The 26,236-nt window shown below is 43.6% G+C and overlaps 1 pseudogene; it reads left to right on the top strand.

The window, feature by feature from the left end:
• Window positions 1-2,932: 2,932 nt before the first annotated feature.
• On the top strand, window positions 2,933-4,207 carry LOC129467444 (small ribosomal subunit protein eS27-like; annotated as a pseudogene).
• The last annotated feature ends 22,029 nt before the right edge of the window (window positions 4,208-26,236 follow it).

The raw sequence follows: 26,236 nt of genomic DNA, 5'->3' as shown, positions 1-26,236 counted from the left end.
AAAGCAACATCATTATGAGTCTTTTAACAATTAACTTGATTTTTATAGAAATACCTTTTTGTTTGTTTGTTTGGGACAGAGTCTCACTATGTTGCCCAGGCTGGAGTGCAATGGTGTGATCGTAGCTCATGGTAACCTCTGCCTCCCGGGTTCAAACGATTCTCCTGCTTCAGCTTCCTGAGTAGCTGGAATTACAGGTGCGTGCCACCACACCTGACTAATTTTTGTATTTTTAGTAGAGACAGGAGATCATCATGTTGGCCAGGCTGGTCTCAAACTCCTGAGCTCGTGATGCACCCACCTCCACCTCCCAAAGTGCTGGGATTACAGGCATGAGCCACTGTGCCCAGCCTAGAAACACCTTTCTGTTAGGGGTCATCATATTTTATTTTATTTTATTTGTGTGGTCTTTGTTTGTTTTTATGGCAGGGTCTCACTCTGTAGCCCAGACTGGAATGCAATGGCATTGAGAGGTGAAGCCAGTTGGGCTTCTGGGTTGGGTGGGGACTTGGAGAACTTTTCTGTCTAGCTAGAGGATTGTAAACACACCAATCAGCACTCTGTGTCTAGCTAAAGGTTTGTAAATGCACCAATCAGCACTCTGTAAAAATGCACCAATCAGCGCTCTGTGTCTAACTAAAGGTTTGTAAATGCACCAATCAACACTCTGTAAAAACGCACCAATCAGTGCTCTGTGACTAGCTAAAGGTTTGTAAACACACCAATCAGCACTCTGTAAAAATGGACCAATCAGCACTCTGTAAAATGGACCAATTAGCGCTCTGTAAAATGGACCAATCAGCAGGATGTTGGCAGGGCCAAATAAGGGAATAAAAGCTGGTCACCCGAGCCAGCAGCAGCAACCTGCTTGCGTCCCCTTCCAGGCTGTGGAAGGTTTGTTCTTTTGCTCTTCACAATAAATCTTGCTGCTGCTCCCTCTGGGTCCGCATTACCTTTATGTGTTGTAACACTCACTGCGAAGGTCTGTGGCTTCACTCCTGAAGTCAATGAAACCACGAACCCAGCGGGAGGAACAAACAACGCTGGATGTGCCCCCTTTAAGAGCTGTAACACTTACTGCGGAGGTCTGCAGCTTCACTCCTGAAGTCAAACTAGACCACAAACCCACCAGAAGGAAGAAACTCCGGACATATCTGAACTTCTGAAGGAACAAACTCCGGACACACCATGTTTAAGAACTGTAACACTGCGAGGGTCTGCAGCTTCGTTCTTGAAGTTAGCGAGACCAAGAATCCACCATAAGGAACTAATTACGGACACAGCATGATCTCAGCTCACTGCAACCTCCACTTCCCAGGTTCAAGTGAGTATCCTGACTCAGCCTCCTGAGTAGCTGGGTTTACAGGTGCACACGATCATGCCTGACCAATTTTTGTGGTTTTGGTAGAGACAGGGTTTCACCATGTTGGCCAGGCTAGTTTTGAACTGCTGACCTCAGGTGATCCACCCGCTTTGGCCTATCCAAGTACTGGGATTATAGGCCTGAGCCACAGCAGCCGGCCTGCGTCATATTTTATCATTTAAATAATATTTAATTAAATCATACACACACATACACACATATAGTAGTAAGTACAAGTGGGAATAACAGGTTTAGGTACAATGCAACTATTGCTAACCACCCAACTCCACTACTGAGAGCAGAAGTAGTGTTCTCTAGGAACAGGCCTTCTAGGGTGCTGAGGGCATCATAAGATGCTTAAACTGAGCTTATATGTTTCAGAATTAGCTGGTATTTTTTAAATGGTCTCTATTATTAAGTAATTATCAAATTTTGTAAGATATGAATTAATTTGAGGACTGAAACTGTATTAGTCAGAACGGCTTTGGTTTCTAATAACAGAAACTCAAATCAGCTTATGCATACAGGGGAATCTTTTGACTTCGAGAACTGAGAAGTTCAGGAGCTGACTTGGCTTCAGGGTTCACTCTCAGTCTGTTTCTGTCATCTTCACTGCTTCTCACAGCATATTTAGTCTCATGCTCTCATATTTAGACTTTCTCTGTGTAACTGCGGAAGATGGCTGGTGTCAGCTCCAGTACATAAGCACATAGTGGGTTACAGGGAAGTGGCTGTCTTTCAGCAGCTTTCTATCATGTCTCTGGAAGCCTCCGATAGGCCTTGGTTTGGGTTATGTGTCCATCTTTGTACCTATCACCACATCAGATGAGCCAGCCTGGATCTCATATCTGCTAATGTGTGGGCAGAACACAATCCCATCAGGACCTCACGGAGTGGAAGAAAGATAAGTTTTTTGTTGTTGTTGTTGTTTTGTTTTTTTTGTTTTGTTTTGTTTTGTTTTGAGATGGAGTCTCAATCTGTTGCCCAGGCTGGAGTGCAGTGGTGCGATCTTGGCTCACTGCAATCTCTGCCTCCTGGGTTCACACCATTCTCCTGCCTCAGCCTCCCGAGTAGCTGGGACTACAGGCGCCTGACACCACGCCTGGCTAATTTTTTTGTAGTTTTAGTAGAGACGAGGTTTCCCCGTGTTAGCCAGGATGATCTTGATCTCCTGATCTACCTTGACCTCCCAAAGTGCTGGGATTACAGGCGTGAGCCACTGCGCTGGGCTGAAAAAGGGTGAGTTATAAATGAAAAGCTGCATGTGTGCTCTAATAGAAGCTAGACATGCAAAAACCACAGATGCCTCCAGCATAGACCATGCCTTTGTTACCAAAATACCAGGTATTCAGGCTAAGTCCTGCTCCTCACAGCACAGAAAACCAATCACTGAGACAATGAGTATTGCCAAGGAAGAAGGCTTTAATTGGATGCTGCAGCTGAAGACATGGGAGCTAGTCTCAAATTCATCTCCTGACTGAGTATAATTAGGGGTTGATCTAGCAGGGAAGAAATGTAACTATGCATGGGAAAACAGGAACTCAACTTGAGAGGGGTAAGGAAGCAATCATGACGAGTGAAGGGCCTGGTGTCTCATTGTCTGGATGCAATGATCTGGTGAGTTTCAGTTCTTTTTCTTCAGGTACTTTTTGAGAGGCTTTTGAGGGTCCTTTCCTGAGGAAGGAACTCAGATAATACAAATGTAAGGTTCAAGCTTAAGACCAGAACTGTCTATGGGACTATTGAGTTGGTTTCATCTTAGCTATTCTTTAATTCCCTGCTAAGACCAAGCCCATGGAAGCAGCTTGCCCTTAAATATTGAATGGCCCAACTGCTAGTAGCACTTCATTCTTCCAAACATTTTCACAGACTGATAAGGTTTGGATGTTTTGTCTCTTCCAAATCTTATGTTGAAATGTGATCCCCACTGTTGGAGGTGGGCTAGTGGGAGGTGTTTGGGTCATGGGGGCAGATTCCTCATGAATGGGTTAGTGCTATCCTCACAATAATGAGGGAGTTCTCGCTCTGAGATCTCTTGTGAGCTCTGGTTGTTTAAAAAAGTGTGGCACCTCCTCCACCTCCACCACTCACTCTCACCATCTGACGTGTCTGCTCCTGTTTTGTCTTCTGCTATGAGTAAAAGCTCCCTAAGGCCTCACTAGAAGCCAAGCAGATGCTGGTGCCATGTTTCCTGTACAGCCTGCAGAACGGTGAGCCAATTAAACCTCTTCTTTTTCCTCTCTCCTTTTTTTTTGAGATGGAGTTTCACTCTTGTCGCCCAGGCTGGAGTGCAGTGGTGCAATCTCGGCTCACTGCAACCCCCGCCTCCCAGGTTCAAGCGATTCACCCGCCTCAGCCTCCCAAGTAGCTGGGATTACAGGTGCCTGCCATCATGCCCAGCTAGTTTTTGTATTTGTAGTAGAGATGGAGTTTCACCATTTTGGCCAGGCTGGTCTTGAACTCCTGACCTCAGGTGATCCGCCCACCTTTGTCTCCCAAAGTGCTGGGATTACAGGCGTGAGCCACTATGGCCGGCCACCTCTTTTCTTTATAAATTACCCAGTCTCTTTCCAGCGGTGACGACCTACCCACGAGAACGTGCCTCTCACAAAGGATCTCCTTCATCCCTCTCCAGAATAGGGGAAGAGGAAACACAAGAAGCAGTGCCTGGTGCAGAGCCGCAATTCCTACTTCATGGGTGTAAATGCCCAGGATGGTATAAAATCACCACAGTCTTTAGCACTAACAGAAATTTTGTGTGTTGGCTGCTCCACTGTCCTCTGCCAGCCTACCGGAAGAAAAGCAAGGCTGTAAGGATGTTCCTTCAGGAGGAAGCAGCATTAAAAGCATTCTGAGTCAAAATGAGTGAGAAATCATCTCAATAAACACTTTTTTTTTTTTTTTTTTTGAGACTGAGTATCACTCTTGTCGCCCAGGCTGGAGTGCTGTGGTGTGAGCTTGGCTCACTGCAACCTCCGCCTACCAGGTTCAAGCAACTCTCCTGCCTCCGCCTCCTGAGTATCTGGGATTACAGGCATGTGCCACTATGCCCGGCTAATTTTGGGGTTTCATCATGTTGGCCAGGCTGGTCTTGAACTCCTGACCTCAGGTGATCTGCTCACCTCGACATCCTAAAGTGTTGAGGTTACAGGCGTGAGCCACTGTGCCTGGCCTCAATAAACACATTTTGGATAAAAAATAAATAAATAAATTACTCAGTCTCTGGTATTTCTTTATAGCAATGCAAATGGACTAACACAGAGACATTATTTTATTGTGAGTGGTAAAGGCAGATTAAATGACTTGCTTAAAATTACACAGCTGCTACTTGACTTCAAATTATACTATGAGACTACAGTAACAAAACAGCATGGTACTGGTACCAAAACAGATATATAGACTAATGGAACAGAACAGAGGTCTCAGAAATAACACCACACATCTACAACCATCTGATCTTCGACAAACCTGACAAAAACAAGCAATGAGAAAAAGATTCCCTATTTAATAAATGGTGCTGGGAAAACTGGCTAGCCATATGGAGAAAACTGAAACTAGACCCCTTCCTTATAGTTTATACAAAAATTAACTCAAGATGGATTAAAGACTTAAACATAAAACCTAAAACCATAAAAATCCTAGAAGAAAACCTAGGCAATACCATTCAGGACATAGGCATGGGCAAAGAGTTCGTGACTAAAACACCAAAAACAATTGCAACAAAAGCCAAAATTGAGAAATGGGATCTAATCAAACTAAAGCGCTTCTGCACAGCAAAAGAAACTATCAGCAGAGTGAACAGGCAACCTACAGAATGGCAGAAAATGTTTGCAACCTATCCATCTGACAAAGGTCTAATATCCAGAATCTACAAGGAACTTAAACAAATTTACAAGAAAAAAACAAACAACCCCATCAAAAAGTGGGCAAAGGATATGCACAGACACTTCTCAAAAGAAGACATTTATGCGGCCAACAAACATGAAAAAAAGCTCATCATCACTGGTCATTAGAGAAATGCAAATCAAAACCACAATAAGATACCATCTCATGGCACATGTATACCCATTGGAATGGTAATCATTAAAAAGTCAGGAAACAACAGATGCTGGAGAGGATGTGGAGAGAAACAGGAACACTTTCACACTGTTGATATGAGTGTAAATTAGTTCAACCATTGTGGAAGATAGTGTGGCGATTCCTTAAGGATCTAGAACCAGAAATACCATTTGACCCAGCAATCCCGTTACTGGGTATACACCCAAAGGATTATAAATCATTCTATAAAGACACATGCACATGCATGTTTATTGCAGCACTATTCACTATAGCAAAGACTTAGAACCAACCCAAATGCCCATCAATGATAGACTGGATAAAGAAAATGTGGCACATATACACCATGGAATACTATGCAGCCATAAAAAAGAATGATTCACGTTGTTTGCAGGGACATGGATGAAGCTGGAAACCATCATTCTCAGCAAACTAACACGGAAACAGAAAACCTAACACTGCATATTCTCTCATAAGTGGGAGTTGAACAATGAGAACACATGGACACAGGGAGGGGAACGTCACATACCGGGGCCTGTTGGGGGTGGGGGGGAAGGGGAGGGAGAACATTAGGACAAATATCTAATGCATGCGGGTCTTAAAACCTAGATGACAGGTTGATGGGTGCAGCAAACCACCATGGCACATGTATACCTATGTAACAAATCTGCATGCTCTGCACATGTATCCCAGAACTTAAAGTATAATTTTAAAAAAACTATGCAGCTGATTTCTGACAGAGCTGAGTTCATAACTGGGTTTCCTTCGGATGTTTCCCTCATTTCTTCTCTTGTGTTGCCAGAACTGATATCAAAGGGAAGGAATACAAGAGAAATATTCAACTTCACTACTTCCTTGACAGTTTGATATGTTGTCCCTAGAAGGCCATGATGATGATATGTCATCTCTAACTTTCAGGCTAATTATAGGTACAGATAATGGGTGGTTATTTGGACTATTTTAAAAAATAGAGACAGGTTCTCACTATGTTGCCCAGGCTGGTCTCGAACTCCAGGGCTCAAGTGATCCTCCCGCCTTGGCTTCCCAAAGTGCTGGGATTACAGGTGTGAGCCACCACACCCAAACTTTTTTTTTTTTTAATAGGTTCTCACTCTGTCACCCAGGCTAGGGTGCTGTGGTGTGATCATGGCTCACTGCAGCCTCAACCTCTTGAGCTCAAGCAAACCTCCCACCTCGGCCTACCAAGTAGTTGAGACTACAGGTGCTTGCCACCACACCTGGCTAATTTTAAAACTTTTTTCGTGGAGATAAGGTCTTGTTGTGTTGCCCAGGCTGATCCTGGATTCCTGGGTTCCAGTGATCTTCCCACCTCGGCCTCCCAAAGTGTGGAGATTACAGGCATAAGCCATTGCACTCAGTCTATTTGTGCTATTGATTTATTGAGTTGTGGAGTTTGCTAAAGGAAACCTCACCTATGTTTTTGTTTCTAAGGCTAATATTTTCCCTTCTGTCTGACAATACATTGATGTGCTAAGACTCTGCAGTGAAGATAGTTTCTTTTTTATTTTTTTTTTGAGACGCAGTTTCGCTTTTGTTGCCCAGGCTGGAGTGCAATGCTGCGATCTCGGCTCACCGCAACCTCTGCCTCCCAGGTCCAAGCCATTCTCCTGCCTCAGCCTCCCGTGTAGCTGAAATTACAGGCATGCGCCACCACGCCCAACTAGTTTTGTATTTTTAGTAGAGACGGGGTTTCTCCATGTTGGTCAGGCTGATCTCGAACTCCTGACCTCAGGTGATCTGCCCACCTCGGCCTCCCAAAGTGCTAAGATTACAGGCGTGAGCCACCGCACCCGGCCTGAAGATAGTTTCTTAAAGGCAGTGTGGTATATTGGACATAATATAAGATATACAGTCAAACTGTGTTTGAATCTCAGGTCAATTGCTTGTATCCTTGGGTAAGTCAGGTAAGCTCCATGAGCCTCTGTGTCCTATTAAAAAAAGGGTGATATCACCATCTATCTACTATACATACTTCACGGGATTGTGGTGAATATAAAATGAGGTAATTGTAGGGAAAGCTTTCCGTTGGCCCTCTGAAGATTTGTTGAGCAATAACTCATAGCCAGGCGTTGCGGCTCACACTTGTAATCCCAGCACTTTGGGAGGCCAAGGCAGGAGGATCACCTGAGGTCAGGAGTTTGAGACCAGCCTGGCCAACATAGTTAAACTCCTACAAAAATTAGCCAAGTGTGGTGGCACACACTTGTAGTCCCAGCCACTTGGGAGGCTGAAGTGGGAGGATTTATTGAACCCAGGAGGTGGAGGTTGCAGTGAGCTGAGATGGTGTCACTGCCTAGGTGACAGAAAGAAAAGGAAAAAAAGAAAACTCACAAAAGGAGATTAATTGGAGAAAAGGCATATACATGTATTAATGTGCACATAGAGTGATTACTTCCAAGCTCCCAATAGGGTGTGGAAGTTTATGTATCATCTTGAGGTTCCGTAAAGAATGGGGTTTGGATAGTGGCAAAACAGGTTATGGGAGAGGGAGAAGAGGCCTGGCGAAACCTCACAGGTAGCAGCCTTCACATAGAATAGATGGTGAAGGTTTTTTTCAGATCTTTAAAACTGTTGGACTCTCAATTAACTTGTTTTAGGTCAGAGAAAGGAAGGCCCTCAGAGAAAACCTGCCTGTACTGATGTAGACTTTATTTTTATAGATGTAAATCTCCTCCACAGCAAACAGCCTTTCAGCTATTCTATTTCTAGCCCTTTTGAATAGACATCTTCAACTATGTCAAGGAAATAAATATGTTTTGGGGTGAAACATCTTGGTTTCGTTCATAATGTTTGTAAAAATACATTTGTAAAGTGTTTTGAAGGGCTCCATAAAATTTGCAAACTATAAGTTTTAAATAACTGTGAGATTGTTTTTTGTTTTCTTTTTAAGACAGGGTCTCGCTCTGTCACCCATGCTGGAGTGCAATGTCATGATCATAGCTGCATGTAACCCCAAACTCCTGGGCTCAGGGGATCCTCCTACCTCAGCCTTTTGAGTAGGACTACAGTCATGCACCACCACACCTGGCTAAATTTTTTATTTTTATTTTTCATAGAGACTGGTTCTTGCTATGTTGCCTAGGCTGGTCTCAAACTTTTGGGCTCAAAAGATCCTCTGGCCTATGCCTCTCAAAATTCTGGGATTACAGGCGTGAGCTATCATGCTCAGTCACTACGATTTATTTCAAGAATGAGTATTAATTCAGGCATATTCTACTATGTATGACCAATTATGTGGTTTTTACTGCTGTTCACAGATGAGATAGCCGGTTTTCCTCCCCTCCCCTTCACATGGAAGACTGTGGCTGGGTGGGCCATCAGTCTAGTTCTGGCAATTTTTTGTGAATGGAAGTGATTTGCATCACTTCTGAGTCAAAGCACTCAGTTTCCAGTGTGAGACACACACACACACACACATATATCTAATAGACATATATATATGCCTGGTAACATTTGAAATGTTGTTTTCCCTAACAACCTGGATCCAAGAGTGACAAAATTATGAAGCAGGTGCCCTAGCCAACTCTCTCTGGACATGGCCATGAGAAAGAAAGAAAGTTTTGTTGTTCTAAGATACCGAGATTTGTTCCCTCGGCATAACCTAGCCTATCCTAATGAAACCACTGTGATTAGCTTGGCCGTTTTGGACATGGATGTTTTGGTCTATCTCAGTGAAGGTATATGGAAATGTCTGTTTAGTAAAAGAGACATAAGAAGATGATCTTGGCAAGTAATGGTCTTATGACTTCCTGCGTGTTTTTCCTTAAGCAAAAGAATGTCACAGGTCAGGTGTAGTAGCTTACGCCTGTAATCCCAGCACTTTGGGAACCTGGGAGGTGGAGTTTGCAGTGAGCCGAGATCATGCCACTACCCTCCAGCCTGGGTGACAGGGCGAGACTCCGTCTCAAAAAAATAAAATAAAATAAAAGGACAGATGAGTGGCAGAGATAAGGCCACTCTCTCTTCTTTTTTTTTTTTTTTTTGAGATGGAGTCTCACTCTGTCACCCAGGCACAATCTTGGCTCACTGCAACCACTGCCTCCCGGGTTCAAACAATTCTCCTGCCTCAGCTTCTGGAGTAGCTGGAATTACAGGCACCCACCACCATGCCCAGCTAATTTTTGTATTTTTAGTAGAGACAGGATTTCACCATGTTGGCCAGGCTGGTCTCGAACTCCTGACCTCAGGTGCTCTGCCCGCCTCGGCCTCCCAAAGTGCTGGGATTACAGGCGTGAGCCACCACGCCCAGCACACTCTCTGTTCTAAGTGGAACTGCTCACCTGGCTGCCCATCTGTCCCTCCCACTCTAGTCTCTGTGACTTGCCTTTTGCCCACACTAATTCTTCTACCTGGAACATTCTCTTCCCAACTTTGCATCTGGAAGTTCATGTTCTAAAATATTGCCAGTGCTTCAAGACTGAGCTGAGATAGTATCTCTTTCATTTATTATTATTTTTTAAAAGCTCCTTTAGGCCGGGCGCGGTGGCTCACACCTGTAATCCCAGCACTTTGGGAGGCAGAGGCAGGCAGATCACCTGAGGTCAGGAGTTTGAGACCAGCCTGGCCAACACGGTAAAACCCCGTCTCTACTAAAAATACAAAAACTAGCCTGGTGTGGTGGCACACGTCTGTTATCCCAGCTATTCAGGAGGCTGAGGCAGGAGAATGGCTTGGACCCAGGAGGCAGATGTTGCAGTGAACCCGATATCACACCATTGCACTCCAGCCTGGGCAATAGAGCAAGACTCCATCTCAAAAAAAAAAAAAAAAACTGGGGTAGGTGCGGTGGCTCATGCCTATAATCCCAGCACTTTGGAAGGCCGAGGTGGGCAGATCACGAGGTCAGGAGATCGAGACCATCCTGGCTAACATGGTGAAACCCCATCTCTACTAAAAATACAAAAAATTAGCTGGGCATGGTGGCATGCGCCTGTAGTACCAGCTACTAGGTAGGCTGAGGCAGGAGAATCACTTGAACCCAGGAGGCGGAGGTGATGGTGAGCCGAGATCACACCACTGCACTCCAGCCTGGGTGACAGAGCAAGACTCCGTCTCAAAAAAAACAAACAAAAAAAACTCCTTTAATTTCTCTTCTTCTCTAAGAAGTGGCTTCCCCCTATGCTGCGTATACTTCAAAAACAATTTATATCAGCCAGGTGCGGTGGCTGACACCTGTAATCCCAGCACTTTAGGAGGCTGAGGCTGGCAGTTCACCTGAGGTCAGGATTTCAAGACAAGCCTGGCCAACATGGCAAAACCCTGTCTCTACTAAAAGTACAAAAAAATTAGCCGGGCATGGCCTGTAATCCTAGCTACTTGGGAGGCTGAGGCAGGAGAATTGCTTGAACCCAGGAGGTAGAGGTTGCAATGAGCTGAGATTGCCCCACTCTACTCCAGCCTGGGCCACAGAGTGGGACTTCTGTCTTTAAAAAAAAAAAAAAAATTTAAATATTTTGACCCCCTGAAGTTAAATCACTTTCTAACTTGTATTACATCAATCGTGTGTGGGTCCCTCCACCTAGATTGTATTCTCTCTGAGGGTGCCCCTCCATCTGATTACTCTGCCCCTCCTTCTGGGACTTTGCACTTCTGTTACTTTAGCTAAGTAAATGAACAGTATTCAATGCTTCAGTACTATTCCTAAGTACTTAAGAGTTGAATTATGCTGCTAATGATATTAATGAGAAACTCACTTGCTTTCCGTGTTTATTTTTTCAAACGTGTTCCTTATAGTAGCAGTTTAACAAGGAAGTTTTCTTTACTCCTTTCCCCTAGACAGAGGGAAAAAATAACAGGAAACCAACCCACAAAAAACAATGAAGATGAATATCAAATATGTGTTCCTTTCTATATAAGAGGAGTTAGGCACAAAATTAGGTCATCATACTAACACTTGAAAGAATCAGAGTTTCTTTGAGTTTTAAGAATTTCCAGGAGAGAAATTTGGCTGTTTTTATTGAAGTGGAGTTGAAACATAGCTGCTTAACAGAAATTAGTAGATATTATTCCAAATATCCACAAGCATCATCTAGAAGCTGCTTTCAAACTTATGATCCAGGAACTTGGTCTGATGCTGCAGGCAGTTAAGTTGCTTTCTTGTTGTGCTTACATAGACATTGTACACTGTAAAAAAATAAAATAAATAGAAGCTGCTACTTATTAAGTACTGTCTATGTGTCACAAACACAGATGTTTTATAGAGTTGTCACTGCAACATCTTAAATATTTTCTTCATTTCATAGACAGGGAAACCAAGTTTCATAGATGTTTAAAACGTGCCCCAGGCCGCGTGCAGTGGCTCATGTCTTAATCCCAGCACTTTGGGAGGCCGAGGCAGGCGGATCATGAGGTCAGGAGTTCGAGACCAGCCTGGCCAACATGGTGAAACCCTGTCTCCACTAAAAATACAAAAATTAGACCTAGAGGCACATGCCTGTAATGCCAGCTACTCAGGAGGCTGAGGCAGGAGAATCACTTGAACCTGGGAGGCGGCAGTTGCAGTGAGCCGATACTGTGCCAGTGCACTCCAGCCTGGGTGACAGAGCAAGACTCCATCTCAAACTGGAAAAAAAAAAAAAAAGTGCCCCAAAGTATACAGCTAGCAAAAAATTAGGATTCAAAAACCATGTCTTTCTGAACCCCACACCCATGCCATCATAGACTTGTTTATTTAGGTACCTGCCTCCTACACCGAACTATGAGGTCCTTATGTCCACATCAGTTACCCCAGTGCTTGGTGCATGAGTATCAAATACTATTGGATACCTTCCAGCTTCCCTTACCCCTTTCATCTTACCTAACTAAATCCTTTTTTTTTTTTTTTTTTTGAGACAGAGTCTCACTCTATCACCCAGAGTGAAGTGCAGTGGCGCAATCTTGGCTCACTACAACCTCTGCCGCCTGGGTTCAAGCAATTCTTCTGCCTCAGCCTTCCAAATAACTGAGATTACAGGCGCCTGCCACCACGCCTGGCTAATTTTGTAGTTTTAGTAGAGATGAGGCTTCACCATCTTGGCCAGGCTGGTCTTGAACTCCTGACCTCGTGATCCACCCGCCTTGGCCTCCCAAAGTGCTGGGATTACAGACATGAGCCACCTTGCCCGGCCACCTCACTAAATCTTACCTCACCAAATCTTGTGTTTGTATTCACTCCGTACTTCCATCTACGTGAGACAATACATTGCCTTATTGTTTAAACTACTTTAAACTTGTTTTTTGTAGCATTGAGCTGAAATCATCCTGATATAGGAAGCAGAGGCAGCTACGAAATATCCATCGAATAATATTTATTTTGTGCCAGGAATAAGGCCATTTTACATACAACCCTTGCAAGGTGGGTATTACCATCACTTCCATTTAATTTTTTTTATTGTACTTTAAGTTTTAGGGTACATGTGCACAATGTGCAGGTTTGTTACATATGTATCCACGTGCCATGTTGGTGTGCTGCACCCATGGGGGTCTCATTATATTGCTCAGGCTGGAGTGTAGTGGCTACTCACAGGCACTATACCACTACTGATGATTGGCACAGGATATACCACTACTGATGATTGGCACAGGACATACCACTACTGATTAGCACAGGATATACCACTACTGATGATTGGCACAGGATATACCACTACTGATGATTGGCACAGGATATACCACTACTGATTAGCACAGGATATACCACTACTGATGATTGGCACAGGATATACCACTACTGATGATTGGCACAGGATATACAACTACTGATTAGCACAGGATATACCACTACTGATGATTGGCACAGGATATACCACTACTGATGATTGGCACAGGATATACCACTACTGATTAGCACAGGATATACCACTACTGATGATTGGCACAGGATACACCACTACTGATTAGCACAGGAGTTTTCAGCTGCTCCGTTTCCAACCTGGGCCAGTTCACCCCTCCTTAGGCAACCTAGTGGTCCCCACTCCCAGAACATCACCATATTGATGCAGAACTTAGTGAGGACACCCAATCAGCCTAGGCTCAAGCGATCCTCCTGCCTCAGCCTTCCTAGTAGATGGGACTACCAGTACCCCCACATAGGCACCACTGGGCCTGGCATCACCTCCACTTTATAAATAAGGAAATTAAGCGTCAGAAGATTAAGTTATTTGTTTAAAGTGTCATAGAGCTGGTAAATACTCAATTTGGGAATCAAAGTAGAATCTTTTGATACCCTGGCTCCCTTACCCACTATACTGATGAAGGGAAGAAGGGGAAGGTGCTCACTCTGTGCTGTGACGCTTTTATTTTATTTTATTTTATTTTTGAGGCAGGGTCTCACTCTGTTGCCCAGGCTCTGGAGTGCAGTGGTACCATCATGGCTTACCACAGCCTCAACCTCCCCAGCCTCAGGTTATCCTCCCACCTCAGCAGCCCTCTTGAGTAGCTGGGACCACAGGTACCCACCACCATGCCTGGCTAATTTTTTTTTTTTTTTTTTGAGACGGAGTCTCGCTCTGTCGCCCAGGCTGGAGTGCAGTGGCACAATCTCGGCTCACTGCAAGCTCCGCCTCCCGGGTTCATGCCATTCTCCTGCCTCAGCCTCTCCGAGTAGCTGGGACTACAGGCGCTCGCCACCACGCCCGGCTAATTTTTTGTATTTTTTTTTTTAGTAGAGACGGAGTTTCACCGTGGTCTGGATCTCCTGACCTCGTGATCCACCCGCCTCGGCCTCCCAAAGTGCTGGGATTACAAGCATGAGCCACCGCACCCGGCCCATGCCTGGCTAATTTTTTTGTAGAGACCGGGTTTTGCCACATTGCCCGGGTTGATCTCCAACTCCTGGACTCAAGCAATCTGCCCACCTTGGCCTCCCAAAGATAAATTAAAGGAGTTTTTTTTGTTTTTTTGTTTTGTTTTGTTTTTGAGACGGAGTCTTGCTCTGTCTCTCAGGCTGGAGTGCAGTGGTGTGATCTCGGCTCACTGTGATCTCCTCCTCCTGGGTTCAAGTGATTCTCCTGCCTCAGCCTCCCTAGTAGCTGGTACTACAGGCGCATGCCACCATGCCCAGCTAATTTTTTGTATTTTTAGTAGAGATGGGGTTTCACCATGTTAGCCAGGATGGTCTCGATCTCCTGACCTCGTGATCTGCCCACCTTGGCCTCCCAACATGCTGGGATTACAGGCGTGAGTCACCACGCCTGGCCCAGTTTTTTTGTTTTGTTTTGTTTTGTTTCTGAGATGGAGTCTTGCTCTGTTGCCCAGGCTGGAGTGCAGTGGTGTGATATCGGGTTCACTGCAACATCTGCCTCCTGGGTCCAAGCCATTCTCCTGCCTCAGCCTCCTGAGTAGCTGGGATAACAGACGTGTGCCACCACACCAGGCTAGTTTTTGTATTTTTAGCAGAGACGGGGTTTTACCGTGTTGGCCAGGCTGGTCTCAAACTCCTGACCTCAGATGATCTGCCTGCCTCAGCCTCCCAAAATGCTGGGATTACAGGTGTGAGCCACCGTGCCCAGCCTAAAGGAGCTTTTAAAAAATAATAATAAATGAAAGAGGTAGTATCTCAGCTCAGTCTTGAAGCACTGGCAATATTTTAGAATATAAACTTCCAGATGCAAAGTTGGGAAGAGAATGTTCCAGGTAGAAGAATTAGTGTGGGCAAAAGGCAAGTCACAGAGACTAGAGTGGGAGGGACAGATGGGCAGCCAGGTGAGCAGTTCCACTTAGAACAGAGAGTGTGCCGGGCGCGGTGGCTCACGCCTGTAATCCCAGCACTTTGGGAGGCCGAGGCGGGCGGAGCACCTGATGTCAGAAGTTCGAGACCAGCCTGGCCATCATGGTGAAATCCTGTCTCTACTAAAAATACAAAAATTAGCTGGGCATGGTGGTGGGTGCCTGTAATTCCAGCTGCTCCAGAAGCTGAGGCAGGAGAATTGTTTGAACCCGGGAGGCGGAGGTTGCAGTGAGCTGAGATTGTGCCTGGGTGGCAGAGCGAGACTCCATCTCAAAAAAAAAAAAAAAAAGAAGAGAGAGTGGCCTTATCTCTGCCACTCATCTGTCCTTTTATTTTATTTTATTTATTTATTTGAGACAGAGTCTCGCTCTGTCACCCAGGCTGGAGGGCAGTGGCGCAATCTCGGCTCACTGCAAGCTCCACCTCCCAGGTTCATGCCATTCTTCTGCCTCAGCCTCCCAAGGAGCTGGGACTACAGGCACCTGCCACCACGCCCGGATAATTTTTTTGTATTTTTAGTAGAGATGGGGTTTCACCATGTTAGCCAGGATGGTCTCGATCTCATGACCTTGTGATCTGCCCACCTCGGCCTCCCAAAGTGCTGGGATTACAGGCGTGAGCCACTGCACCCGGCCTTTTCATTTTATTTTTAATTTTTATGAGTGTATGCCTCATCTTCCAGACGAGTGGTCCCCAACGTTTTTGGCCTAGGAATCACTTTCGTGGAAGATAATTCTTCCGTGGATCAGGGCAGAGGGGGATGGTTTCAGGATGATTCCAGTGCATTAAATTTCTTGCGTACTTTATTCGTATTATTATTACATTGTAATATTTAGTGAAATAATTAACTCACCATAATATAGAATCAGTGAGAGCCCTGAGCTTATTTTCCTACAACTAGATGGTCCCAAATGGGGGTGATGGGAGAAAGTGACATATCATCAGGCATTAGATTATCAGAAGAAGCTGCAACCTAGATCCTTTGCATCCCCAGTTCACCATAGGGTTCATGATTCTATGAGAATCTAATGCTGCTGCTGATCTGACAGGAGGCGGAGCTCAGATGGTAAGCTCAGAGGGATGGGGAGCAACTGTAAATACAGATGAAGCCTAACGCACTCGCCAGCCACTTACATCCTGCTCTATAGCCCGGTTCCTAAATTAGCTATTTCCACTGTGCCAGTCTATGGCAGGAGGTGAGAGGCTTGATTCCTAAGAGGCCATGGTCCGTGGCCTGGGAGTTGGGGACCCCTGTCCTAGACTATGTGAAGGAAGAGTGCTGTACAAAAAAATATGCTTTAAGCCAGTTGTGATGGCTCACACCTGTAATCCCAGTGCTTTGGGAGACTGAGGAGAGAGGACTGCTTGAGCCCAGGAGTTTGAGACCAGCCTGGGCAACATAGGGAGACCTCATCTCTACAAAACATTTTAAAACTTAGCTGGACATGGTGAGGTGGGAGGATTGCTTGAGCTTAGGAGTTCAAGGTTGCAGTGAGCTATAGTGGTGCCACTGAGCTCCAGCCTGGGCAACAGAGCAAGACTCTGTCTTAAAAAACAAAAAACAAAAAGTATGCTTTGATTTCTTCCTGTATCATCTACCGTCCTTAGTAAATAAAAAGTAACACATCTATTATGGAGGGGAGGGCACTGATTGACTCATTAAAGGCAAAATAGAAAATATATGACAAGAAGGAAAATTATGTCATGAAAAGTCAATATTTTAATGATTTAGAGTCTGTTCCAACTTCTTTTTCTCACACTTACAATTTTTTTTTTTTTTTTTGAGACAGTCTCACTCTGTTGCCCAGGCTGGAGTGCAGGGGCGCGATCTCGGCTCACTGCAGCCTCTGCCTCCCGGGCTCAATTGATTCTCCTGCCTCAGCCTCCTGAGTAGCTGGGACTACAGGCACGCGCCACCACGCCCGACTAATTTTTGTATTTTTAGTAGAGACGGAGTTTCACCGTGTTAGCCAGGATGGTCTCAATCTCCTGACCTTGTGATCCACCTGCCTCAGCCTCCCAAAGTGCTGGGATTACAGGCGTGAGCCACCGTGCCCGTCCTACACTTAAAATTTGTTAAAAACTTCCCCTGGTAGTATTACATAGTATTGATGCTAATAGTTGATAGTATTAGAAAATAACCATAATGCAACAACCAATGCAATGATGGATCAGCAACGGACACTGAAAGCTTTCATTGGATGAAAGGTTGTTGGGGAATAAGAGAGTCACACAGAATCAAAGCACGGCTCCATGGAATACTTACAAATTACAAAGAGAAAAGAGAGATCTGGAGAGTACCCCCTGAACCAAGCATTCAAACTTATCATCACCCATCCTGGGACAATTTGATAGTGATACCCTCCTGATGTAATGCTCTATGAAGTCCACAACATCACCTGTGTAGTATTTTTGCCAAAATGTTTCCTTTAAATCTAATAATGAGGAAGGAAAATACAAATCCTGGTTGTGAGACATGCAACAGGACAACTGGACCGGATTCTTTAAAAATGGCAGTGTCATGAAAGACAAAAATGGCAATGGAACTGTTCAAGATTTAAGGAGACTTACATTTTGGAAGGTTGAGGTGGGCAGATCACTTGAGGTCAGGAGTTTGGGACTAGCCATGAGGTCAGGCCAACATGGTAAAACCCTGTCTCTACTAAAAATACAAAAATTAGCCGGACCTGATGGCAGGTGCCTGTAGTCCCAGCTCCTCGGGGGGCTGAGGTGCAAGAATTGCTTGAACCTGGGAGACAGAGGTTGCAGTGAGCTGAGATCGTGCCACTGCACCCCAGCCTGGGCGACAAAGCGGGACCCAGTCTCAAAAAAAGAAAAAAAAAGGCATGATGGTGAGATGTGAGGATGATCCTTGATTGGTTCCTGGATTTTAAAAAAGGACACACATATATATGTATGGAAGATATAGAAGATATTTTTGGAACAATTAGAACAATGTAAATATAATCTATATTAATGTTTGCTTGGAGATGTGTTCATGATATGGTAGTTATACAGAAGTATGTCTTGATTCTTAGGAGATACATGCTGAAGTATTTAGGGTAAGGTATTATTATATCTAAAAGTTAATTTTAGAAAGCTGAACAAAAAAGTATAAATGTTAGAGTATAAATGGTTGGGCAAAAAAGTATACCATGGGCCAGAAGCTGTGGCTCACGCCTGTAATCCCAGCACTTTGCGAGGCCGAGGTGGGTAGATTGCTTGAGCCCAGGGGTTCAAGACCAGCTTGGGCAACATGGCAAAACCCTGTCTCTACCAAAAATACAAAAATTAGCCAATATCATAACCTGGTCTCAAAATAAATAATAAAAATGTAAAAAATAAAACATTATATTATGTATACTTTTTATGTATAATGTGTGAGAGAAAAAACAAATGTGGGCAATGTTAACAATTGGTGAATTTAGCTGAAGGATGTAATTCATTGTACTATTTCTCAACTTTTGTTTGTTTGTTTGTTTCTTTTTGAGACATGGTCTTGCTCTGTTGCCCAGGCAGGAGTGCAGTGGCACAATTGCAGCTCACTGCTGCCTCTGTCTTGGGGGATCAAGCGATCCTCCCACCTCAGCTTTTTGAGTAGCTGGGACTATAGGGGTGTGACACCATGCCCATCTAATTTTTAAAAACTTCTTGTAGAGATGGGGTCTCCCTATGTTGCCCAGGCTGATCTCAAATTTCTTGGCTCAAGCAATCTTCCCGTCTCGGCCTCCCAGAGTGTTGGGATTACAGGTGTGAGCCACCATGCCCAGCCAACATTTCTATGGGTTTGAAATTTTCAGCACAGTAAGTTAGGGAAAAAATTAAAATATGGCCAGGCGTGATGGCTCACGCCTGTAATCCCAGCACTTTGGGAGGCCGAGGCAGGTAGGTTGTTTGAGGTCAGGAGTTCGAGACCAGCCTGGCCAACATGGTGAAACCCCATCTCTACTAACAATACAAAAAATTAGCCAGGTGTGGTAGCTGGCATTTGTAATCCCAGCTACTAGGGAGGCTGAGGCAGGAGAATCGCTTGAACCTGGGAGGTGGAGGTTGCAGTGAGCTGAGATTGTGCCACTGCACTCCAGTTTGGGCAACAGAGTGAGACCGTGTCTCAAAAATAAATAAAATAAAATGTTTTTTTCCTAATTGTTGGAAATAATACATGCCTATTCATTGAGAAATTTTAGAAAATACAGAAAAAGCGTTTTAAAACATCATGTGATTATGGTAGAGCTTCTCCTACCATGTCTCATTCCACCCCTGGCACTGTCACCAGACCTCTCAGGCACAAAGGCCAATCTTTCTAATTAAGATTCATGTAGGAAGATGAATAGCAGTCGTCTGCATTTCTCCAGATCCTATCAACTGGGTTTCAGATCACCCAGACTCTCTTTCTCAAGTTTAGTCCTTTCTATTCAGAAGCCACAAACTTTAAAGATAAAATGCTCAAGCGTTACAAAACATTATTCTAAAAACAGGAAAATACTTAGGTTAACATTCAGAATTTCACAACATTCCAAACATAATTCATCACACTTCAAAGCCTTCCTGTTGCAGTTAGAAGAAAACAGACACTTGGCTGGGTGCAGTGTGGCTCATGCCTGTAATTCCAGCACTTTGGGATGCGGAGGTGGGAGAATAATTGCTCGAGCCCAAGAGTTCGAGACCAGCCTGGGCAACAAAGTGAGACCCCTGTCTTTACAAAATAAATAAATAAATAAAATAAAAAGTTTGTCGGATGCGGTGGCATGCACCTGTAGTCCCAGCTACTCAGGAGGCTGAGCAGAGGGGATCACTTGAGACCAGGAGATTGAGGCTGTAGTGAGCCATGATTGTGCCACTGTACCGCAGCCCAGGGGAAAGTGAGACCCTGCCTCAAAACAAAGAAAAAGAAACCCAGACACTTTATGGCACAGCATCCAAGATCTGACCTCTGCCTTCCTTGCGTTTCATCTCCCCCATGCTCCCCTTCCTCTTCCTTCCTTTGCTTTGAATGTCCAAAGTGGTCCTAGATTTTAGCTCTAGAATGTTCTTGTCACAGATCTTTGCATGGCTGGTTCTTTCTCACTAAAAGTCTTGGCTCAAATGTCACCTCTTCAGAACAGCCATCTGTGACCACTCTATAAGGCAGCTGTTCCTCTACCTGCCTCTCTTAGCTTTCTCTGTCCTCTTAGCTGGTTTAGTCTCTCCAAGTCACTTATCATTATCTTGTTTATTTTCAGTTTCATCATCTTTGTTGTATTTCCTCTCCTATTTCCTCCCTAAACTTCCATAAAGGACCTTGTCTGTCTTGAGTCCACTGTATTTCCAGGGTTTAGAACAGGGTCTGGTATACAGCAGGTACTGAGGTAAATATTTCTTGACTGAGTAAATATTCCTCTTCACATACAATTCTCGTATGTGCCACTTACGCTGTACCCTGTGTCAGCCAACAACAACATTTCAGGAACTGTAGTGAGTTTTTGCTTGTAGGCTCCTTGAGTCTATCCTAAAGAAACTCCAAGTAAAATCAGAAAATCTGCCATATGGGGACCAGGTGCAGTGGCTCACGCCTGTAATCCCAGCAGTTTGGGAGGCCGAGGCGGGCAGATCACTTGAAGTCAGGAGTTCAAGACCAACCTGGGTAACAAGGTAAAACCCCGTCTCTACTAAAAATACAACAATTAGCCAGGTGTGGTGGTGCACACCTGTAATCCCAGCTACTCGGGAGGCTGAGGTGGGAGGATCGCTTGAACCCAGCAGGTGGAGGTTGCAGTGAACGGAGATTGTGCCACTGCACTCCAGCCTGGGTGACAGAGTGAGACTCCGACACTCTGTCTCAAACAAAAACAAAACAAAAACAAAAAAACAAGAAAAGCTGCTATTTGGAAACCCCTATATCGAATAAAAAGAGTCCCGTACCTCAAAACCAAAGAATAACAAGAGAAATTTGTGATCTGCTTAAAGTGTATTGGTTTCGCACTGACCCAGTTCAAGTGATTTTTCTAGGGTTAGGATTCCTTATGCTAAATTATGAGATAATTATTATTACCTTTTTCAGTTTGGGGACACGGGAGGTAAAGAGCCCCATGAAGTTAAAAGTAGGTAAGTGAAGACAGTGTTTGGTTAATGTTTACTTTTTCCTCTTTCCTTTTTTGAGCTTAAAAGATTCAGGAAGGCTAGTTCCTGAAAAAGCCTGCAAGGCCAGTTTTCCACTGCAATAGATGACTGATACAATTAAAAAAAATCAGTCCCAAATCTCTTTCTCTGTATTATCCTTATAATTTTGCCAATATTCTGTCCCACACCAAACCCATTTACTCTCTCTTTAGATGATGATCTCAACTTACTCTGATCCTATGAATGTATTTTCTGTTGATATTTGAAAAATGTTATTCACAAAACAAAAATCCTGGATGTGGGTCTCCAACTATTTTCTAAGACTGTCTCTAAACCCTATTCTTAGCAAATTTTGGCCGGGCGTGGTGGCTCACACCTGTAATCCTAGCACTTTAAGGCCGAGATGGGAGGGCTGCTTGAGCCCAAGAATTTGAGACCAGCCTAGGCAACATTGAGAGACCTCATCTCTGTTTATTTATTTGTATTTATATTTATATATTTTTTAAGACGGAGTCTCGCTCCATCACCCAGGCTGGAGTGCAGTGGCGCTATCTCGACTCACTGCAGTCTCCGCCTCCTGGTTTCAAGTGATTCTCCTGCCCTAGCCTCTGAAGTAACTGGGATTACAGGTGCTTCCACCATGCTGGGCTAATGTTTTTCATATTTTTAGTAGAGACGGGGTTTCACCATGTTGGCCAAGCTGGTCTGGAACTCCTGACCTCAAGTGATCCACCCGCCTCGGCCTCCCAAAGTGCTGGGATTACAGGCATGAACCGCTGCGTCCGGTTTGATCTCATCTTTATTTAAAAAAAAAAAAAAAAAAAAAAATCAGCCAGTTGTGGGTGTGTGCCTGTAGTCTCAGCTACCCAGGAGGCTGAGATGGGAAGATCGCTTGAGCCCAGGAGATAGAGGCTGCAGTGAGCCATGATCATGCTACTACACTCCAGCCTGTGTGACAGAGGTGACTCAAAATAATTTTTTTAAATTATGAAATACAAAATTCCTACAAAAATGTATATAAAACATATATGTACAGCTTGATAAATTGTTGTAAGGCTAACAGCTATGTAACTTGGACTCGGGAAGAAACAGAATATTGCCTATTATTGCCTATAGACAAAAAGTAGTCCTAAAATATAGTAAAACTGTTAAGAACATTTGTTCAGGAATCAGATGACCCGTATTTGAATCCTGACTCTACAACTTAGTAGACAACTTGAGAAAATGATCAATACTTTCTGAGCTTTAGTTTTCCTATGTGTAAAATGGGGAAAATAATAGTACATCATAAAGTTCTTGTAAAGACCAAAAAAATAAAAATAAAAACCTGGCTGGGGCCGGGCGTGGTGGCTCACGCCTGTAATCCCAGCACTTTGGGAGTCCGAGGCAGGCAGATCACCTGAGGTCAGGAGTTTGAGACCAGCCTGACCAACATGGAGAAAGCCCGTCTCTACTGAAAATACAAAATTAGCTGGGCATGGTGGCTCATGCTTGTAATCCCAGTTATTCGGGAGGCTGAGGCAGGAGGATCGCTTGAACCCGGGAGGTGGGGGTTGCAGTGAGCCGAGATCGCGCCATTGCACTCCAGCCTGGGCAACGAGAGTGAAACTCCATCTCAAAAACAAACAAACAGATAACCCAGCTGGGCACGGTGGCTCACACCTGTAATCCCAGCATTTTGGAGGCCGAGGCGGGTGAATCACTTGAGGTCAGGAGTTCGAGACCAGCCTCACCAACATAGTGAAACCCCATGTCTACTAAAAGTACAAAAATTAACTGGGCGTGGTGGCAGGCACCTGTAATCCCAGCTACTCAGGAGGCTGAGGCAGGAGAATCACTTGAACCGGGAGGCAGAGGTTGCAGTGAGCTGAGATCACACCATTGCACTCCAGCCTGGGCAATGGAGCGAGACTCTGTCTCAAAAAAAAAAAAAAAAAAAAAAAAAACCCAAAACCAGAAAAAAATAAAAAAACCATGAAACTGCTGGGCACAGTGGCTCACTCCTGTAATCCCAGCGCTTTGAGAGGCCAAGGTGTGGGTATCACCTGAGGTCAGGAGTTCGAGACCAGCCTGACCAACAAGGTGAAACCCCATCTCTACTGAAAATACAAAAATTAGCCAGGCGTGGTGGCGGGTGCCTGTAGTCCCAGCTATTCAGGAGGCTGAGGTAGGAGAATCATTTGAACCCAGTAGATGGAGGTTGCAGAGAGCCGATCACACCATTGCACTCTAGCCTGGGCTACGGAGGAGACTCTGCTTCAAAACAAACAAACAGAAAACCAAAAAAACACTTAGCATAGTACTTAGAACATGTTTTTCCCTGAGTAAATGGTGCTATTATTGTTCTTCCACCTGTTGAAGTTCCTGTTCAGGTGCTGAGTCTCTTTGTTTAAATGTGGATTCCTCCCAGGAGGATCTTGCTTAACACATAGGAGTAGAGGAGATAGAGGTTTACTCATCTAGTGTAATCATCCTTTTAGAAATTGTCTTCCTAGTGGCTTCCCCATAAATTCTTCCATACACCTGTCCAAGGAAACTGTCCTGTGTGGACCAGGAGCCACCCCCTCCTCATGACTGGGCAGAGAAACTAGAGGCCTTTCAGGCCAGGCCCTCAGCAACCCCAAACTGAGTTGCCTTGGACACATACCAGTCCTTGAATTCATTTACTAAGCAGGCAAGGCAGAGTGGAAACAGTGGAACTATTTTAATCTCCCGTCTTTTCTCCTCTAAACCCTAGTACTAGAGATCTAAGCCTTGAAATGCTACCAAGGAATGTGCGGGTTTCACAATGGCAGGAGGCCATCTGAGAGGAGGACAAGACTCCACAGGTATGTTGGATTTGGGAAGCAGGGCTATAGTCATTCATTCATCCAACACATAGTTATGGAATTCCTATGTGACAGGGACTATTTCAGGCATATAGGATACAGCAATGGCTTGTTAAATTTATTGAGACTTGTTTCATGGCTCAGCATATAGTCTGTCTTGGTGAATGTTCCACATTCCCGCCAACAGACTTATAAAGATAGTATTGTTTATTATCACCTCAAATTTACGGTGGAAAAAAATGAACCTTATGTAGTTTAATTTCCTTTAGTCCTACCCAGCTACCAAGTAGCAACACCAAGTAGCAAATTCCATTTGAACTGAGATTTCTGACACCATAATCTGAGCTCTTAAGTTTCTCTTCTACACATAGAAAAGGAGAAAAAAATTGTTTTTTCATCTTATCCATTTGACTGAAGGTAAAGTCAACAAGTTTCTAATCATGGGGTTCTGAAAATAATATTTACATTGCTCTGGGTCACGAGGATTTTCATCAAATAATATTCAATAATGGATACTACTCAATACTACTGTGAGTTGCCAAGAAGGAATATTTGGTAAAAATATAGTAATTAAATTTTGCTATAATTTATGATTATGTAACATGACTAAATCGAGCATGGCATCATTTAACATCCAACAAATTTTGTTTTGGTATTGAAGAATGATGTGTTTAAGTTTTAAGACTGGATTTTCTTTCTAGACACTTTCAGCTATGAAATATACACAATATTGGGCAATAGTTAACCGTTCTTTTGATGTTGTGTTGTTTAGAAAATTAATCTCAAGTGAATAAAATAGAATTCATACAATTAATGAATCCTATTATTCCATATGGATGAACTCAGAACTAACTAGAAAGTAAGTTTCACAGAGATTTTTGAGTTTTGTTCACTCGTGTGTACAGAGTAGGCACTCAGAAAATAGTTGAAGGAATGAATTGGGAAAGCAAATAAAATATGAAAGCCTTCTACCCAACACAACATGCCTTGGAGTTTAGGTTTAGGGTGGGAATAAGAAAAATAACATGATATGCATAAGTTATTATCTTAAAATGATAAAAAGTTTAATTTAAAAACCTTATTTACCAAGAGAACTGAAAACATATGCCCACACAAAACCTTGTACACAAATGTTCATAGTAACATTATTCATAACATCCCCAAAGGAGAAACAACCCAAATGTTCATCAACAGATGAATGATTAAACAAAATGTGATACATCAATACAATGGAATAATTCAGTTATAAAAAGGAATGAAGTACTGATACATACTACAACATGGATGAACCTTTAAAACATTATGCTAAGTGAAAGAAGACAGACACAAAGGGCACATATTGTATTATCCATTCATATAAAATGTCCAGAATAGGCAAATTAATAGAGACAGAAAGTACATTAGTGGTTGCTGAGGGATGAGTGGGGAGGGGAAATGAGGAATGACTATTAATGGGCATGGGGTTTCTTTTGGGGGCAATTAAAATGGAATTAGATGGTGGTGACGGTTGTATAATCTGGTGAGTATACTAAAACCCATTGAATTGTACGTGCCCTTTAAAAGGGTGAATTTTATGGTATGTAAACTCTCTTTTATAAAGTGGAAAAAAACTCCTAAGATCTCCTCTTCAGAACATGTCAAAATACATTATAAAATAATAGACACGTGTTTACAAATCTGAGAGTATTAGGAAATGTTCCCTTGTTTAATTATAAACCAAATGGAATGTTTGGAGATTTCAGTAATCTGACAGGGAACATTAAGAGGATTAACCTGACTTCCCCAGTGTTAACAATACCAATTTAAACTGCATCATTCAAAATCTACAGTCATATTAAAGCATTTGTAGCAATGACTTCCACGAAAAAAATACCAATTAAATTAATTACCCATTAAAGCTGTCATCATCTGAAATACCTCATATTTATATAGTGCTTTTACTTCCTCAAGTATGAATTGTGCCTTAAGATCTAATGTATGGGAGAGTCACATCTCTAACCATTTAATTAAAGGTAGAGAAGTGGGTGCGATTGGATAGAAATTTATTAGCAATGCTGACATTCCAGATTGGAACACAAAGACAAGCAGGACGAAAGAAACCTAAAAGTTCGCTTTCAATGCAGATAGTTAAATGCCAAGAACTATAATTGCCACATCCTGGAG

The sequence above is a fragment of the Symphalangus syndactylus genome, chromosome 18, assembly GCF_028878055.3.
Source record: "Symphalangus syndactylus isolate Jambi chromosome 18, NHGRI_mSymSyn1-v2.1_pri, whole genome shotgun sequence".
Taxonomy (NCBI): Eukaryota; Metazoa; Chordata; class Mammalia; order Primates; family Hylobatidae; genus Symphalangus; species Symphalangus syndactylus.
This window is presented reverse-complemented; position numbering and strand designations above follow the sequence as displayed.